Raw genomic sequence first — 20836 nt, 5'->3', positions numbered from 1 at the left:
GCCAAGCTGAAAGGATCAGCAAATGGAAAGTAAAGCTTGATGACTGCTACTCTCTGGCATTCCCAGCACAGCACAGCTAGCGAGGTTCGCTAATTTTACAAACTCAACATTAGCCACCATTAGAACATTCATCAAACCTGAGAGGATCTACTAAAACCATGTATTCATGATGTAATTGGCAGTTCAATACACTTAATAAAGAACCCAGATTCATATGGACGCCTTCAGAAGTTTGTTCTAACAGGAACTGCTACGCCTGATAGTGATATTAGTCACTGGTGACCCACTTATTCTCAATAGGCCACTAAAGGCCAAATCGTAGACCTGAACAGACCCTCACTTTTAAAGAAGCCTATAAACGGTACAGGAAGTCACACAGTAGATTGCCTAGGTCTGTTCACAAGATTCTCCACTTCACTCGAAGCTGACAGTGTCAGGGAGTGTCTTCAGACTGATACTCTGTTCTAAAAATAGACACACAGGAACAAGTCATGCTATTTAAAACCATACTCTTGCTACTCCAATAAACCACTTTGTCATTTAAAACAACTCTCTGCAAGCACGTGGTTTATTTTTTTACAGCAGAAAGGAATTTGCATTAAAAACACCTGTATTATAGAGGTGAAAAGTCAACAGTAGTTCGCTCAAGCATGCGCTGAAACATCTACAGTGCTGAGTTAAGAACACACGCCCACTTAGGCATGCGCACGTTTCCCTCAGTGACTACAAATGGCCTCTTTGCTGGTGTACAATAATTTTGCATAATAATATGCTGTCTTGGTCAGCTTGAGGTTTAAAAGCCTATCATGCAACATTTTGTACTGTTTGCATGCACGACCATCATTAAAACAGCAACAAACACAAACGAAAACAATGCCAAAAGCTGAAGCTTGTGGTACAATTTTGCCTAAATTACCTACAGTACTACATGTTATAACAGGGGTATCAATCCATATTCTGCCAAGATAACAATATATGTTTCTTCTGCTGCAAGTTTCTGCTGCTAATTTCAGCAGAACTGAAAATAAGATAAAATTGTGATGGCAGCATATAAGTGCAAAAAATTACTTCTTAACAAACACAGTCGAACTGCTCTAGTATTTCCTATTAACGTATATAAGATAACAATAAACAATAAAAGATAAGACTATTATTTTAAGAATAATACTATTAAGAATAAATAATTATAAGAATATTATTTCTATACATTTTTACTCATTTCAAGCTTGAGATTTCCGTATTCTATTGGCAGATCATTTCGCTTCATTCTAGAAATAAATGCTTAAAATGAGTAAAATTATCTGCCAATGAATAGAACAAGCCTATTTCAAGCTTGAAATTAGTTTTAAAAAATTTTTTAATCTTATATTTGCTTTACTGTAATCGTATAAAAGGAAATACCAGATAAATTTGACTACAGATATTTCCACTTGCTAAGATATAATCATGTACCCTGTGTACAAGATGTCTGTCCTGTCAGTCAACATCAGTCATGCTCATGGCATTACTGGATCTGATTTTTTATTTTTTTTAATTAAAGACAGAATGGAAAAAAAGAGATAAAAAAACTAATCTGATATGATCCAGGTCAATATTGGCTTGATCTTGTTAGTGGACTTTGAACAGAGCCCACATTATAAAACAGAGTGTAGGATTATGGACAGACAACGTGATAACATCAGGGTAAGAGTACTGGAAATGTGTGTGTGTTGTGTGTGTGTGTGTGTGGGGGGGGGGGGGTATGGCCTTTTTTTTCCCCTTGTGCCACTATTCCCTTGAACATATTTCCTGCTCCATTTATTTCATTTGCATAAAATGACATCACTTAAATACAACTACGTTACAGATAGCTATATGCACCCAGTATGCAATGTTATGTATTTCCTCTGTCCTTTAGACCCAGTACAGGCTCGTTCTAAAGAATGCTACTAAAGAACTACTTTTTTCTTTTTAAGCCGACCACAAGAGCATGAAGTTTCCTACACCATCCATCAGAGTACCAGTATATCAGAAAGTAAACACACCCTGCATGAGACTGTGATGATCAGAGCGCTAGGAGCCTTCCTGTGGGAACACCCACAACATTCCCACCGACCTCCAAATTACACTCGCCACATTCTCAGGCAGCACACACATCCACGTCAACGCCACCACTGATCACCGCTGAGCTTTGCACAACCCCTCAGGACACATCACTAGGCTTATTTTGAGGCTGTTCTTTCATTAAGGTCAAACCTGCTACTGAAAAACAAACATTTTACCTTCACATGTATGAATGAGAATTTACGATGAAGAACTTGGTTGGTTTGATAGACCTTTACTATGGCAATAATACTCACGTTGTACAAAGGTGCGTCTCAATCAGTTCCCGAGTTCAGTAGTTCAGCGCACCGATCAGGGAGACGGCCATTTTAAGGTTCGTCTCAATTGCAAAATCCTTCCAGTACACCGGAACATTTGCTACAGAGAAAAATCCCACAACGCACCACAAAAACCAGGGAGCATTAATGCTCACTATGTTCCCTTACTGGAAATGATCATCATGTTTTCTGAAGCCTCTCAGCTTGAAAAAAATGACGAACGAACTCTCAGCCAGGGTTCTTACCAGTGCCTGAACTATGTGCACACCATATACTGAGGCACCACCTAGGGAGCTGAAAGAGACATTGCCCGAGATTGCTGTAAGGATCTACACTCTATGGCCAAAGGTATATGAACACCTGTCTATAACACCCATATGTGAGCCTGCCACAAAGTTGGAAACACACCACTGAATAGAATGTCATTAAGATGTCATTTTACTGCAACTAAGAGTCCAAAACTTTTCCAGCATGGCAATGCCTCTGTGCACAAAGCGAGCTCCATGAAGACGTGGCGTGTTAAGGTTGCTGTGGAGGACAACACAAATCCTCACAGCCACGTTCCAAAATCTAGCATAAAGCCTTCCCAGAAGAGTGGAGCTTATTATAACTGCCTTATAAAAGGGGAAGAACCCAAAATCAAGACCCATGTTTTTGGATGGAATTTTCTATATCAAGGTGTCCACATGCTTTTGGCCATATAGTGTATGATAACAGTGGGGTGAGGTCTCACTGGCTACATTTTTGAAAAATTGTTCTGACAACAATTATGGTCATTAGGCTGTGTGTAAACATGGCTATTAAAGCAATAGCACCAGTAAAACAACACTGTGGCCCCATTGCCTCTATTGCAGACAAAACAACACACACAGACAAAGAGATCCTCTGAACTAGGGCTGCAACTAACGATTATTTTCATAATCGACTAGTTGGCCGATTATTTTTTAAAATTCTTGCACGTACTGCCCATTTCAAATCCCCCCACCTCATTTCAATGGGATTCAAATCCAGGCTTTGACTAGGCCATTCCATATTCCTCCATTTCCTCTTTTTGAGACATTCCTTGGTGGATTTGCTCGTGTGTTTAGGATCATTATCCTGTTGAAAGGTCCACTTTCAGTTCAACTTCAACCTTCAGACAGATGACCTCACATTACCTTCAAGCACTCTTTAATATGATGCAGAATTCATAGTTGAAATAATGAATGCAAGCTCTCCAGTCCCTGAGGCAACGAAGCAACCCCAAACCATAACATTTCCACCACGTGCTTCACAGTTGGTATGAGGTGCTTCTCCTGAAAAGCTCTTTTTGGTCTGCGCCAAACATGTCTGCTGTTACTGTGGCCAAACATCTCTATCTTTGATTCGTCTGTCCAGAGCACATTATTCCACAAGGCCTGGTCTTTGCCTATCTGCTCATTGGCAAACTGTAGTCTTGCAAAGGCTTTTTCCTGGAACGCCTCCTATGCAGGTCAAATTTACAATCTCTTTCTGATTGTAGAAGCATGCACTTTGACACCAACAGCTGCAAGATCCTTCTAGCAGATCCTGTAATTAAATTCTGGGGTTCCTGGAGATTTCTTTGTGCATCAGACGGTCTGATCTTGGGCTGAATTTACTGGGACAGCCAGTTCTGGACAAATTGGCAGTTATTTGAAATCTGAGCCATTTGTAGATGATTTTCCTTACAGTGGAATGATGTATTTCAAATCATTTGGAGATCTTTTTAAATCCCTTGCCAGACTCATAGACATCCACAACCTTTTTTCTGAAGGTCTTCCAGAACTCTTTAGATCTTGGCATGATGACACCACACACCTCAATAACAAAGGGAACACCAGACAATAAATATGAGAGGAGTATAAATAAGACAGGTTCCACCTGCACTCCCTAAGCAGGTTCTAATCACTGGCACTCAATCTTGAACACCTGATTCTAATTATATGTATTTGAAGCTGTGATAAATGTAGGGGTGTACTTAGTTTTTCCACGTGACTGATCTGTTTTGTTTTTTTCATTTAAATGGTGAAAATTACTACAAAATTTCAATTTTATGTGTGATTTGATAGAGTCTATCAACTTTATCAATAGGCACCGTTTCAAATAAGATCAAAGGTTTTCTTGGCCAAATATGTCAACAATAAAAAATAAAACCAACAATTGTGTACAACAAAAGTGTACTTATTTTTTCACATGACTGTACACATTAAAAGTAAGCCATTACAAAAAGGAAAATCTTATTGAGAACTCCCTGAGACAGCAATTTCATCCAGCTGACCTAGGGTGTGAACCCCTGATACCCATTTCCTGCCACGCCTTTAAGTCAAAACTCTTCTAAGCTTACAGAATAGTGCTCAGTAAAACATGCATTTGTCCGACTTCCTTTATCCACTAGAGAACAGTAACTGTTTCTAAAGCCGTCAAACAAGTTGGTTTACATGCTTTACCAAAAGTGATAGCACTGAGCTGAACTGACATTTTCCAAGTTTTGATGTTGTATTGAATTAATTATACATTATATGGCTCTGAGTGTTCAAGTCATATCTTATAAATATTGAACTACAGACAACATAAGTACAACAGAAGACCATGAAACAACACCAGGGCTATAACGGTCCACTGAGGCTCCTGCACGTGCTATGCTGTGTTATAATAACAGCATAAAATCTGCTTATCTTAAGCTGCACATGTGGTACACAGATATGTCATTTTAAAGGCTTTCACCCAAGCTGAGAGCGAATTCAGCACAGAACCACAAGCAATCTTACAATGTGTAAAGGCCTTCAGCACTTTAGCGTCCGCATAAGCCGTGTGGAGGCCTTACTGTCCGATTACACTAAAAAGATTTTGTTTGGAATTCAAGGAATGAATCACAGTTGTGTGTGGAGGAAGTTTGCACCAATTCCTACTACTCTGTTAATATGACTGTTACTGTAAAAAAAAAAAAAAATTTTACAAAAATTTTAAATTCCTTGACTTGACACCATTGACATACCCAGCTTTACCCATTTATACAAGGTCATACAGTCGTGTGGGACTGTATTCACATAATCAAATCCAAAGCTTGTTTACAGCTACATCAGCGACCATTTTAGCCACGCGTACTAAAAGCAGTCCTGTGCCAGAGACACATGGGCCCTGCCAGAATAGTAAAGATCCATTAGTGCTCCATGACTCATCGAGACATGACTCCATTACTCTGTACCTCCTTCCTCTAACACCCAACATCTGCTCACTTCTATGCCAAGTCAATCTGATGCTCCTTTCCCTCATCTGGCTAGCCTAGACTGACCCAGACTCCAGCTGGGTCCATATCCTCTTCATTCACGCCATTTGAGTACCAACTGTGTCCATGGCAACTTGATGGTGCAGGGTTTGGACACCGTCTTCCAATCAGCAGCCCACTGCCTTAACCGTTGAGCTACCAATGTCCACTTAATTAGGGTTCTTACATCAGTCTGAGTGATGATGAGCCCTCTGGGTTGACAGTGTGCTCTTGGATTTGTAATCGTTAGTTTGTGGCCAGTCTGAGCAACACTGGATAGGACTGAACCATGCTTATTAATCCAAACTGTGTATTGGCCAAGAAGTCATTTGTATGACAACTTGATGGGTTGAAAATGACTGAGCATGTACTGAAATGAATGACACATCTACAGGAGTCAAACGTTTTCTCACTTCAAAACACACCTTGTGTCCTGAAGCGTGCGCATTATGCAGTGTTGGGCAGAAGCGTACACACACGTTTCTTAGCATACATGATAAAAAAATATATACATTTTAATAAAAGTCATCAAGTCTCTGTCCTGCTTTTGGTTCACAGCCTGGTTCACAGGTTCACCAGGGTTTAAAATGCAGATAAGACGTAGTTCCAAAACAAGAAGCAGTATAAAATGTACATAATTCTGCCACCTTCCATTAGTTTTGGGCGTCTCATTTCACCGACACAAGCACCTGATAACACTCTCATTCTGTGACAGATTATCTGATAAATGTTAGTAATGTTGTACTGCAGTTAGTGACCTGATATTTAGATAAGCCTTGTAAAGAGTTCTGTAGTAGTATGAGTTGAATGAAATGCTGTAAAGAAATATTTTGAAATAAATATTTTTGGTATATAATATATTTTTTAAATAATCCAAACAATCAATTTATCTACAACGAAAAATCAATAGATTACTCAATTATTTAACAAACTGTTAGTTGCAGCTATATACACAGTTCAATAGAAATATTTATACCTAAAATTTCAGTATAATACTATGTTGTTTCACAAATGTCCTTTCATTAGATTATTAAATGGTGTAATTCACCATTAATTACACCTGTGCCAAGATTCAGTATAACTGCGCATTTACTCTTGCGATATTGCTTAAACATAAACAATATATTTAACATTCAAAGGAGCTTTATTGTGATACAAAAGTTAATTAAACCCTTTTTTGTTGGTATTCACCCCCAATCCCTGAGTCAATATTTCCTAGAACCATTTGGCTGCAATTAGAGCTGCAAGACTTCTGGGATATGACTCAAATATCAGCGCTGCACATCCGTATCCTGATATTTTGTCTATTTCTCTTAGCAAAATAACTCAAGCACTTGCAGACTGGATGGACTGGGTGTGGCATTTTATCTCTTCTTCCCAGCTTTGTGGAGTGTCCAAGCACCTCCCATTTGAGCTGTGGATCTCTCCAGCTCCTTCAAAGTTACCCCTGGCATATTAGTTGCTTCTCTAATGAATGCCTTGTTTACCCAGTCACTGACTTTTGGTGGACGGCCTCCTCTAAGTGCAGTTGTGCCATATTTTTTTTTTTAAATAATGGATTTGATGGTGCACCGTGACATGTTCAACATTTGGAATATATTTTTATATTCAAACTCTTGCTGGATATTTTGGACTTCCTTTGATAGCTCTTCTGCTTTCATGATGCTGTTTGTTTAGGTATGTTCTCTAACAAACTCTGGGATCTTCCAAGAACAGGTGTATTTATACTGAGATCATGTGACAACTTAACTCCATCCAGCAAGTCATGCTAATTTGAACCAGAAGAAATTTTCAGAGCAAAAGGGGTGAATACTTATACAATCACAATTCTTACTTTTTTTGTTACATAATTTTGTAAAATATACTGTAACAACTTTCAACATTATGGGCTATTTTGTATAGATTCAGAACTCAGTATATGATCAAAAGTTTGTGGACACCTGACCATCACACCCAAATCTACACCAAAGAACATCCCATTCCAGATTTAGTCCCTGTTATAATAACCTCCATTCTTCTCAAAAGGCTTTCCACTAGATTTTGGGGCGTGGCTGTGTGGATTTGTGTTCATTCAGCTACAACATCCTTACTGAGATCAGGCACTGATGTCGGGATGTCGAGGAGACTCCAGGTCCAGTTCATCCCAGAGGTGTTCAGTGGGGTTGAGGTCAGGGCTCTGTGCAGGACATTCGAGTTCTTCCACTCCAATGATTTACTTAACGCACCATGGAGTCTTCATGGAGCTCGCTTGTGTACAGGAGCACTGTTATCATCATGCTGGAACAGATTTAGGTTCCTCTTCAATCCGGTAAAGGGAAACTATAATGCTCCAGCATAGAAAAACTTTCTTTCCGGTAACAATTTGAGGGAAAAAGAACATATGGGTGTGATGCTCGGGTGTCCACATACTTTTGGCCATAAAGCGTATGTCCCAATTGAATCCATTTCAGTTCCAGGTTGTAACACGACACAAGGCCACACCTCCTGTACACTACACGTCAAATACCTCTGTCACGTTAAGGTATGTGGCAAATATGAAGATTGACAGGTGGTAAGGTATAGGTAGGCCTATAGGCTTCATTAACTGCGAGAGATCATTCATTCTGGCTCTTCACGATAGGGAATACATAGGCAGCAATAATAATAATAATAATAATAATAATAATGGGACCTTGTCATAAGCTGCTGCTTGTAAAATAATCATTAGGAGTGTTCCTGCTTCCTATAGCTGGTAAAAAGCTATAAAACTGGAGTGAAATCGGTTTACTGATCTCACGACAACCGGCAAACAGCGTTCACATGGATGTCGCTGCGCTCATCAGAAATAGCCATTTTATAATTATTATTAGTAGTATTATTATTATTATTATCATTATTATTATTATTATCATTATTATTAAAAAATAGCCTGTTTTTCCATAGCCAGATGTGTTAGTAAAACTGCAACTACTGCTCTGTAGAGAAGCAGATCAACTCACCCTCACTCTGTTATAGAGTCCAGCAGAAATCCCGAGATCCCCGACACGCAATACGCGCTGTCACTTCATCACAAATACCGAACACGGAAAACGAGTCTGATCTAAATCAACAACAACAAAACAAAAACAACAGCAGCAGTAAAGCCTGGGCGCTGATAACGTGTCTCAGAGTGGCGTTAACATCCCGGCATTAAGACGCTCGCAGCGGTGAGACCGAGGCCGTGTTTCTCACGCAGTGTCCAGTACATTCCCAAGCACACACACACACACGGGAACAGCTCGGGTAAGTTTCTCTGCCTGCCTGCTGCCGGTAATTCTGTCTCGAGACACGGAGCCCCGCCCTTAGCGACTGAGTATCGCTGCGTCGAGCTAGGAGGCTTGACGAACACACGAGCCAATCAGAGAGCAGGTGGGCGGGGCATCATCGTGGCACTGCACACGGTATGCGGGCGTGACTAAGCAAGACGTTTCGGTTTGAACAGTTAAAGAGACATGGAGGCTTTCAGTCGTCGACCTGAGTCTGAGAATTTACCCGTACAACAAAACACATTTTACCTGTTAAAAATATCAGACCTGTAGCTTACAAGGATGTTTCTGGTATTTTATATGCAATAGGACTGTAAATCAGTGACGTCTGAATGGGATTTCAGTTAAAAGCATGAAATAAGGTCTGTGGTGAACACAAGCTCAAAATATTTTTATTGTAATACATAAAATACTCCAGTGAAACCCCACTCATGATTTTTTGAAGCTTTTACATGTATTGAAAAAGTTGGTTGCTAACAAGTTGCTCAACGGTACTACAGACGTTATCAGGACATTAAACGTCATCACGCCGAACAGGAAAATATCATATTCACTCGTGTTCTTGCAGTTTTTAGATTTGTCAGTTCATAAATTTATAGTTTTATGGAAAATGTTTTTAAATCAAGTTTGGAAAAGTTGTTGGAAACTCGGTGATGGTGACGTTGAAGTCGAGTGACCGTGGTGTAGTTCGTTTATAGCATACGGTTAGGTTTTTGTTTCTGACGATTGTATTTAGGCTTCAAACTTCATAAAAGTTGTGTAAAATTCGTGAAAAATTATCTTCCTTGACGGGCGCATGGTGGCTTAGTTGTTAACACGTTCGCCTCACACCTCCAGGGGTCGGGGGTTCTATTCCCACCGTGGCCCTGTGTGTGTGGAGTTTGCATGTTCTCCTTGTGATGTGGGGGTTTCCTCTGGGTACCCTGGTTTCCTCCCCCAGTCCAAAGACATGCATGGTAGGCTGATTGGCATGTCCGTAGTGTATGAAGGAGTGTATGAATGTGTATGTGGTTGTGCCCTGTGATGGATTTGCACCCCATCCAGGGTGTACCCTGCCTTATGCCTGCTGCTCCCTGGAATAGGCTCCAGGTTCCCCGTGACCCTGTAAGATAAGCAGTGAAGAAAATGGATGGATGAATATGGATGGACAAAATGTGATCATATTGTAAACTTTTGTTGATCACAGAGCTTATTTTTTGCGATAATCCAAAAGTCTATGGGAAAATCCTATTGGGTTTTTGTCGAGGGAACCAGTGTGATGCTAACAACCCGGGTTCCGGTACAAAATGACGTCGTCCCTGCACACACAAAGTGGGCGTGGTCTAAACAGGATTTTTTTTAACCTTTCAAAGTCTGTGATGGCACCTAAAAGGTTTTAAATAGGGACATTCTAAAATGCTTAACGTGAAAAGTGCTTATCTTATCTACTGCTAAGACAACTGCACCGTAATCCAGAATTTTATGTTACGTTCCTCCCATAGAAACCCACTATAAAGAAAATGCTAAACGTGACTTAATGCATTAAGACAATGATATTAAAAGGCCAAATTCCATATACACCTTATTAATAAAACATACTATGTACAGGCAAGCAGATGAACCCAGAATCTGAAAACAACTTGCATAGTTTCACGTTAAGCATTTTCCCATAGAAAACCATTATAAAATTTCATTTAGTACATTTAATATCACTGTCTTAAAGCATTATGTCACGTTGAGTTTTCTTTATAATGTTTTTCTATGGGGAGAAAACGATGCCATTGTCAGCAGTAGATAGCGTTTATGACATGAGGAAGGTGGGAGAATAATGGTCGTTGTTCACAATGTAGTGTTAATAAAGTTTTAGTTTTTTAAATTTTGTTATTAAAGAGTGCTTAGAAGAGTTATTTGTGCTATAAACAGCAGGCCCACAGCTTTCAATCAAGTCCTTATACCAATTTTGTGACTTATCACACCACATATCCATTTGAAATGCAGGCATTTTTCAGTTACTGTTAATCCTAGGTGTGAACTAAGTAGTTGATATCTAGGTGGGAATGGGCAAAAATAGACAGAACTCTGAGTGTTATAAATGGAAACACTGGGGGTAAAAAAAAAAAAACAGAAACAGAAATACTAGCAGGTCTCTGAAATGCTATATCACTCAAGCTCTCAGAGGGCTGCTTACACAAACATGTCCGCATTATATTTCAAGTTCAAGTTCAAGTTCAAGTGGCTTTTTATTGTCGTTTCAACCATATAGAGCTGGTACGGTACACAGTGAAATGAAACAACGTTCCTCCAGGACCACGGTGCTACTTAAAACAACACACTAACCACATGAGACGACACAGAACTAAATAAGATCTACACATTTCTACATAAGGTGCACGTGCAAATGTGTGCTAACAACACAGAACACTACAGTACTACTAAAACAGGACAATAGGCACAGTAAGTGACGGTGTAGTGCCGACCAGTACACAGTTCTACTGTGGAAGTGTCTGATATAACAGGTAGAGCAAATATGGTTTCAAATCATGACCTTGATTAGCGCACTGATAATAATAATCGTAATAATATCTTACTGAGGTGGCCAGAAGGGTGACCGTTCTTCATGCTAGGGTGGCATTAGCCACCCGTGGCCATTCCTTAGCCATGTCGTCAGCACGTAAATTTATGCTTAGTGAATTATTATTATTAATAATAATAACATTTCATTCAAAGAGCAGTGGCACTGCACATTTTGTCAGTCTTCTCTAACCCTCTATGGTTTTGATTCAACTAGCTGATTTGGTGTGAAATGTCTGCTACAGCTTCGTATTGGTGGAAATGGTGAAATGGTTGTGAAGTAGGTTTGCTATTCATCAGCTCCTGAGATCATTATAAGCTGTGAAAGCTTAAAGCTGTTACATTTTGAAGATGTTGTGCAGAGAGGGATACAGCAGGACTTGATATTTCTTCATTTGTCTTTGAAAGTATTTGGTAAATAACTTGCCATCGGGCACAACTTGGGGTTCAGTGTCTTGAACAAGGACACTTTTGGCATGTGGAGTCATGTGGGCCAGGAATCAAACTGCCAATCCTACTATTAGTGGACATCCCGCTCTACCACCTGAGCCACAGCCGCCCCGGTCTTAAATACCTTATGGTGGACATTCATTTTGTTTTGTTTTTTAGTACAAGTAGACCCTTGGTCTCAACTATGTGCATGGGCAGTAGTGGTTCCTTTCCAGGGGCGGCATTGGCACATTGTGTTTTCATATAGGTGCTCCTGTGTACATTAAATATTGCGAAGGCTTTTTTTTCAACTTTGATTTTTGACGTCAAATTCTTTATTCTTAATTCTACTTTGTTGACTTTACCTCTGGGAAGGCCAGGTGAGTCTTTATTTCTTCACCAATGATTTTTTCCTTTAGTATTTGAGCCAGGGGTAAGTGTTTCCAGTTTCAGACCTTGTGAAGGAATAATTAAGGAGTAAATAAATAATTGATGATGGGTGGACTACAAGGATGGTGTTTAGTAGGAGGTTGTGGGGGATGGGGCATCAGTGGAAAATGTTGCCTAGGGTGCCAAATAGATTACGGACTTCCACTGTGCATGGGACTGTTTTTAATCTTGCTTGCAGGGTTATTATTTTTATTTGCACTTGTCTGGGATATTTTCTAACAAATATGAACAAATTCTGGCAGAATACATTATCTGTTACATCCATCCATCCATTTTCTGTACCACTTATCCTACACAGCCTGAATCCTGTCTCAGGGGACTCGGGGCATGAGGCGGGGGATACCCTGGACACAGTGCCAATCCATTGCTGGGCACAATTGCACACACAATCACACACACTCACACACACACAACAGACAATTGGAAATGCCAATCAGCCTACAACGCATGCCTTTGGACTGGGGGAGGAAACCGGAGTACCCAGAGGAAACCCCTGAAGCATGGGGAGAACATACAAACTCTGCACACACAAAGCAGAGGCGGGAATTAAACCCCCAACCCTGGAGGTGCGAGGCTAGTCACTAAGCCACCATGCCCCATTACCTGTTCAATCCAAACAATGTATTTATAATCAGTTACATCTATAATATATGTATATTTAATTGAGTTATTACTCATAACAAATGAATATCGCTGTGAGCATAAAAATACTGTGTATACTGTTTATTGTAGGTTACAGCTGATGAAAGATGTTAGTGCCATGGATAGTGTTGTTTACGTATTCACCATTTCTTTACACTGGAGAATCAGGAACACTACATAGCTTGCTAATACAGGGAACTGGATTTGTAATTCAATTAAACTAATTCATACATCAATACACACATGCTGATCATTCTGTGAGTCCTCTCAAATAGTACTGATTCCACATATTATATAGCGTGGGCTCATATCAGCTGCATTCCAGCTTTCTTCAAATAATTCAATGCAGTAATACAATGCAGAAGCGTTAGAGTAGAGCCTTACTACTGGTATTGAAAATAGATTTCTTAATGAAAACAAATTTGTTCTTTGTAATTCATACTATGCAGGTTATATAAAATACCAGGTGCATTTAGGAACTCATCCATAAATACAGTGACATGGAAGATGTGAATCACAAAATCCTCTCATTTGATCAAATATGTCAATGTTGATCAATCTCAATCTCATGATAAACAGGATTATAGCTTAAAATAACAGTGTTTATGGGGAAAAGGCAATGCGAGTCTAAATAAGTGCATGAGATAAGGTTTATGCTAAATTACAGATTCACTCTGTCTAAACACTGATCCATTCCTATGACGTTAAAGTGTTTCTTTCCTGAGACACTGAAGAAAAGGAGCCAGAAAGGTTATTACTTTATTGAGTAAGAAGGCATTACCTAAAACAAAGATAAATATCAGAGTTCCACAAATGCCATTTAAATTTTCTTATTGCATAGTTGAGATTCCTATTATATTTGCTCCCAGGGAGTTTCCAGAGCACATTCTGCATTCATCTAAATTCATGGTCATGCGTTGAACCATGGGCCTTTCTCTACAGCTGAGAGAATAAAGTAAATAGTTACCTTTTTTATTTGTACTGTCATTAATAACAATTTGTTGTTTAATAACCAAACGGTATCATTCCCACCTCACAGCTCTGGGGTCTCTGGTTGAATCCTAAGCTCAGGTTATTAGATTTATCAGTTGAATACTGTATGTTGATGGATCTCAGCCATGTTGATTTGATGTCACTCTGTAAATGGAGTAGGTGATTGTAGTGGAGAAGACTACCCCGAGTTGAGTCAAACACATCGAGTCGAATATACTGTAGCATAAATTGCTTCTGTGTGTTTGTGGTGCCCTGTGATGTTCTGGCGTTCCTCTGAAGGTGTATTCTCGCTTCATGCCAAGTGGTGTGGAGTTGTATCCAAATAAATACTTTTTATTTAGTGTTTATTCGTGGTCTTTTCAGTTTAATAGACTTTTTTCCATTAATTTCCAACACATGTACAACTCAATATTATTGGGAAATGTTTCCATTTCATGAAGAAAAAAAACAGGCTCTTCAGATATTTTCCTACGTTCCTATCTGCAGAGGGATCTTAATGTTAAAGGATTTTTTTGGCCATACAGTTTATGACTTGAGAGGTGCTGACACAGTCAGAATCCAGGTGGACTTCTCATGATATATTTCAGCTTGGTTCACGGCTCTCCTCTTTACTCGCTTGCTGAATTATCATTACTTATTAGTCAAGTGCGTACTTGACTAATAAGTAATGATAATTCAGCAAGCGAGTGCAATAGATTTCACTGCACACTTAAAGCTGTCCAATAAGCTCCTGAGGACTATAACATGGTCCAAAAGTAAGGAATGAATTCTGAGGTGCTGCCATGGGAAAAAAAAGTGTTGAGGCTAGGGTGCAGGTTCTGACGAGCCTTCAATAGCAAATCTGGGAGAACACTCAAGTTCCTTTGAAACCCCATCAATCAGGCAGAGATAAAAGGCTGTGAAAACCAGGACTGTGCTTTGCAGAGGAAAAGAACCTAATGGCCAATAAAGTGTTTCCTTTGCTGCTAACTGTGCAGAAAAGTGTGCAAGCTACTTACAGCTCTAGGCTAGGTGGCATTAAGATGGCATTAGGTTGAAAAGGAAGGCTGTGCTATCACACTTGTTTGGATACACAAACACAAAACGATGAAGAAATCAAACCTGTAAAAGCAGTACATCATCCTTAAGGTTAAGCTAGAATATTGTGAAAAGCCGACACATTTGGTCATTTCTATTATATTTCGAAATTACCTCTTATGGAAATAAAGTAGATGCCCTAATTGACTTAACACAGGAAATAGTAACATGAAAACACGAGAGGTGAACAATTCCATTTGAATCGAATTTTAGCCTGTATGTAAATCTCTGGCCTCAACTGTACAGGCCAATATCAAATCTCCTATTTATCGATAAGATCCTATAAAAATGATGTATTACAGCAGTTAGGCTCATATCTGCATAGGAATCCCATTCACTGTATGAAGCCTGTGCAGGTTCTCTCTCAGGAACAGGAAAGCCTGGAGACAGATCGGCCTTGTGGCTTGCCTGTGCAAACGAATCAATGCATACCATAAATGTGCCATTCTTTATTCATGTCACAGCGTCGCCAGCATGTTGCAAAAAAACATGAACAACAACAACAATCCAGAGTTATGTTATTGTATTTCTTCATCTTTCATGCAACTGTTGTCTCATGTGTCACACAGTAAACATCATCTCCTGTGTTTCAGCTGCTGTCATTGAATATGGCAGAGATGTTTTTCTTCCTACCACCTGTGCAGATAAATGAATAGACATTAGCAGAGCTGACAGCTGTTTCTGCTCAGGTAAGGGCTTCATACAACCTGTCGTGAAAGACCTGCAGTAATCCCATCTCTCCCTCTTCCCTGCAGAACCTCACATAACACTATGTCACATCTGACGCCAGCCACGATGCACAGCCGAATTCCCTTAAATATTCATGAGCTTTTAATAAAACATTTATTTAATCTGACAGAGAGCGATAGAGAGAGAGAGAGAGAGAGAGAGAGAGAGAGAGAGAGAGAGAGAGAGAACAGACAGCAGACAGAAGACAGATAAAGATTGATACACTTAAATGATAAATTTCTTTAGTTAGGTTTTAGGAAAGAATTTCATATGAAAACTTCTTATTCTAACCCTTGTTGTTAGAGATGGGCCAAGACTGACCACACAGATCACGCATTAATGGGGATAGACTGTCTTATTGCATACCACCATCATACCTGTGGTGCTTTCCATTACTTGCCACAACTTGCTGAGAGTTTGTTCAATTATTTCATTAGAAATGGAAAAATTGGAACGGTGCAGGCCGTAACTATTACTTAGTGCTCTATTGCGAGTTAAGACTTTGTTAGCTGGTAAGATTGTTGCTCTAAAGCTTGCCTTTTAGTTTCCTCTTTATATTATCTTCGACTTGTTTCTTGCCAGTGGATGCTAACTGCTAAATGATCGGATTGTGTGTCTTCACATACAGTAAAAGGTCTGCTAAGTAAATAAATATGTATCTTATGTAAATTTAAATTTGCAGCATCAGAAGAAGATCCTGACAAAGTTACAGTCTTGGAAAAAAATAAAGTACAACCTCCTTCAATTGTATGTTTTTATTGATCAGGGCCTAAATAACAAATAATATCAGGGTGGTCCTCACCAATTTCTATGAACAATCAAATAATGTCAAGTGACAACAAGAAGAACAAAAAAAAGCAACAGATTTCAATATGGAGTCCCAACCCATATTGGTGGAGGGGTGATGGAGCCACAACACGCGTTTTGCAGCCACAACACCTGGGAAACTTGCAGTCACCGAGACAATGATGAAGTTCACGTTATACCAGAATATTCTTGAGGCAAATGTGAAGCCATCTGTCCAGCAGACGAAAGGGTGTACTTTCTTTTTCCCATGGCTGTACACCTTAAAACGTTCAAATACAACCACAACGAACGTCACATTTTGGACCTAGAAGCCAACCTAAGACAAAACAAACAAACAAACAAACAAAACAACAACAACAAATTCTTATGGAATGAAAAAAAAGTGCTATAAAAGTTCTCCTATGAGTAAATGTTAATCGTGACATGTTGCAAAACGGTAAAATACACCACATGTCCATAGTAAGACCGAATAGAAGTGTAATAGAAGTAGGCCATATGCAAATCACAATCACACTGCTATATTTTAATAATGTCATAATGTTATTAAGTAAACTAGTCTTGTATGTTTCATGAGGAAAATATATTTATTTGGTTATGTAATTGTTCTCTGTTCAATAGAAAACCCCCACAGGACCCAAATACAAAATAATGCTGATTTGGAGGAAAGAAAAATCAGAATAAAGAGTAGACTTTGGTTCAGCCTGGCTAGTCAGGGTAAGAACATAGTTTGTCATGAGATTAATGCTTTGTGCCCCACGCTGTTGCACACTGCAGAACAGTTCGAGAGAATGCTGTAAAAATTACAAGAAGCCCCAGACAAGTTTTCCACATATAACCTCTGACTATTAAAATCCATACATAAAATTGATATGAATATTAGCTTCGCAATAGGCTGTAGCAGACACACTGGCCGAAATTGTTCATTCTGTGAATGGTGACCAGCTTAGTAAACTAAAGCCAATGATGCTGTATTATAGTATGTTCATAATATCAAGGGAGGAACAGAAGCACTTTAGAACTAATCTTTGTGTTTATTCATATTTACAATCAACATTTTTCACTGTTTCTTTTGAGATCAAATGTACAGCCAAATGACCACGTGATGTGCAGCCGTAATGCTTGTGTCTCAATCTGCCATTATTGACTTGTTTTTTCTTATAGTATCACTGGAGATAATGGCTTACTGTTTGCAATACAAAATGATAACATCTTTATAAAATGTGCATCAATCAACACATGCTTGTGAGCATGGAAATTAGTGAGTGAGTCTTTTCTATCTCAGTGATGCCACCTTTTGCTGCTAAAGAACTTCAAGGGTGCAGTCTGGTATTCAAGGACCACCATTTGCTGTGACTATGAAGATGATTTTCAGGTACAATTAATAATCAAAAGAAGAAGTGAAAATTCATAAATCAATCAATAAATAAACAGACGCTTAGGGACGTTATGCTAGGATCCTCTTGTCAGCTGACAGAGCTATCAGGTTAAAATTAGAAGAGGTTCACTGAGGCAACCAGAGCAGACTGTGTCGGAGAAAAACACTCCCACACTCTCTAGAATCTGACCTCATATTTCACAGCAAAAATTCTAAGACACTTATCCACTGGGCAATGCAGCGTGTATCATTTAAACAGGTCCCACTGCAAATAATGATGTCTTAGCAAGTGTATCCTACTATACAATTAGAATAAACCAAATATAAGATTACTATACCTATTTCTAAACATTTGTACTAGTTTCAAGCTTGAAAAAGTCTTGTTCTACTGGTAATAGACTGAGATCATTTTTGCTCATTTTAAGAATTTATTTCTAGAAAGAAGCACAATTATCTGCCACTAGAATAAGACAATGTAACATTTAGAAAGTAAAAGATAAAAGAAGGTCTATTTGGTTTATTGTAATCTTATAATAGGAAACACTATGTCGATATACAAAATACAAGATCACTGACATTATTCAAGATATTTTCACTTACTAAGATGTCTTTGTTTTGTTTTTTTTTCAGAGGAAACAGTGACTCCCAGATGAAACGCTGACTGGCTGTGGATCAGGTGGTAGAGCGGGTTGTCCACTAATCATAGTGTTGGCGGTTTGATTCCCGGCCCACGTGTCTCCACATGCCGAAGTGTCCTTGGGCAAGACACTGAACCCCAAGTTGCTCCCGATGGCAAGCTAGCGCCTTGCATTGGTGTGTGTGTGAATGGGTGAATGAGAAACCATGTAAAGCGCTTTGTAGAACCACTAAAGGTTAAAAAGTGCTATATAATTGCAGACCATGTTTTTTTTTTTTTAATATTGCCGGGCATTTGAAGGAGACATTTGCAGACTCTATAGAGCAAAACAATGCAGTCTTGTATGAAATATAAGGAATTAGGATTAGGATTGTCTTCTCTACTTCTCCCCTATGGTGTGTACTGTTCTTTAGGTGCTGTATGGTAATAAGAGAGGGCAGCCACCTGTCTGTGTAAATTATTTAGTGGGTAAATCATTACACATCATGTCTTTTGAAAGCAGTGTAAAGTGAGCTAGACGGCAGACACCTGCAATGACGACTAGAATTTTTCTAACTTTTAGCTCCCACTACCCATCAGTCCCCTCTGAAAGTAATGGAAGAGCAAGGCCAATTCTATTGTTTTTTTGCTATACATTGAAGATCTTTGGGTTTAAAATCAAAAGATGAATATGAGACGATAGATCGGAATATCAGCTTTCATTTCTTCACGTTCACATCTAGATGCGTTAAACAATTTAGAACGCAGCACCTTTTGTTTGAACCCACTCATTTTTTTTTCAAGTGATAAAAAAATATTGGAAAACATAGGTGTTTCTTGCTGCCCAGGTGTAAATTGATTGTTTAAAGAATTAATATCTCCGAATGTCTACTCTTGGTTTGAGCCCTAGGTGTCACCTGTGAAGACTGCATTTACTGTTAAAAAGGATAAACCAACATGAAGACCAGAGAGCTGTCTATGGGAGAAAAGCAAGCTATTTTGAAGCTGAGAAAAGAGGGAAAATCATTCAGAGGCATTGCACAAGTATTGGGCATAGCCCAATTTTCCTTCCAGGATTGACAGACATTTTTGATGGGTCACTGTTGGATTTCCATGTATCTCAGGAATCTCCAAATCTCAGATTGTGTCTTCCAGATCTCCGTCAGCCCTTTCAGCCTATTCTACACTTATTAACTATTAACTTTTAGTTCTGTGCTGCTATGAGCTAGAAAGTGTGGTTTACCGCAGAGTTCAGGCACCTGGCGAGTCCGAATGAACACACACACTGACACATATGAATGTTCACAGAGACTTCCGGTTTATTCATTCAAAACAGAAGTATTTATACACATTGTACACATTGATAACAGCAGTGCGTGGACGGTTTCTACTGGTGCAGGTACTGCCAGCCAGATAGACCAAACAAAACACACAGCACACTATGAAAATAAGTCTTTTCTAGAGACATGTGCCAGCTATAAGAAAGTTGATCAGCTTATTTAAAGAGGTAATTAAATGAATACAAGGGAATTACATGAATACATTAATCATAGGTATTTGATAGCAGTTCATAATATAAGAGAGTAGATGATATAAGAGAATTTCCTTTCAGTCATCTTCTACCAAATTCATTCCTTCCATTTAGAAGAGACAGACATGTCTGCCTTGACAAAATAATGCTCTTTACATGAAAGTACACTACGTACTGCACAGTGAACACAGTGTTACTGAAGCATTTTGGGATGCAGCATGAAGATCAGAGTTTTGACTTACAAGGTTAATTCTGATGGCTCGATGTTCCAGATAAATGATGGTGGCCTGTATCCGAGCCCCTTCCATTCAGCTGACATACACATGAAAGCAAGCCAAGGCATCATAACACTGACTTCATCCTGAGCAATAGTCATATGAGCTAGTCAGCAAACTATCCCTATCTTCTACTACCAGTCATGCCAGCAGAGCTTGTGTGTCTGACTCTGGTCTGGCCAGCTGGTACCCTCATGCCAACTGGCACAGGGAGCCACATTCTAATGTTGACAATTGTCAGCATGTATAGAAGGTTAAATGAACTGAAATGAACCTGAAGGATGCAGTGTCAGATATTTGGGTAAATCAGCAATAACACATATTTGTCAAGAGCTGTTCTAACATAGAGAATAACTCAACCAAGTAACACAAGCTTGCAATTCTTAAATGTGTAGCTAAGAAAAACTGTTTGTAAAATAGCAGTTCAAAATAGACTTCATGTTAAAACTAAAA

At 39.1% G+C, this 20836-nt stretch overlaps 1 protein-coding gene and 1 long non-coding RNA gene across 2 annotated transcripts in view; one reads left to right on the top strand and one right to left on the bottom strand.

The window, feature by feature from the left end:
* rhbdf1a (rhomboid 5 homolog 1a (Drosophila)) overlaps positions 1-8899 on the bottom strand; it is a 49199-nt gene extending 40300 nt beyond the window's left edge. Inside the window, exon 1 of the mRNA XM_053612593.1 lies at positions 8604-8899. The gene's annotated coding sequence lies outside the window, so the exon portion shown is untranslated. The remainder of the gene's footprint in view (positions 1-8603) is intronic.
* Positions 8900-12247: 3348 nt separating this feature from the next.
* LOC128600730 (uncharacterized) lies at positions 12248-18965 on the top strand. The gene is made up of 3 exons (XR_008384603.1): positions 12248-12268; positions 15644-15739; positions 18592-18965. It is a non-coding gene; the product is annotated as an uncharacterized LOC128600730 (long non-coding RNA).
* Positions 18966-20836: the final 1871 nt, after the last annotated feature.

The sequence above is a fragment of the Ictalurus furcatus genome, chromosome 24, assembly GCF_023375685.1.
Source record: "Ictalurus furcatus strain D&B chromosome 24, Billie_1.0, whole genome shotgun sequence".
Taxonomy (NCBI): domain Eukaryota; kingdom Metazoa; phylum Chordata; class Actinopteri; order Siluriformes; family Ictaluridae; genus Ictalurus; species Ictalurus furcatus.
This window is presented reverse-complemented; position numbering and strand designations above follow the sequence as displayed.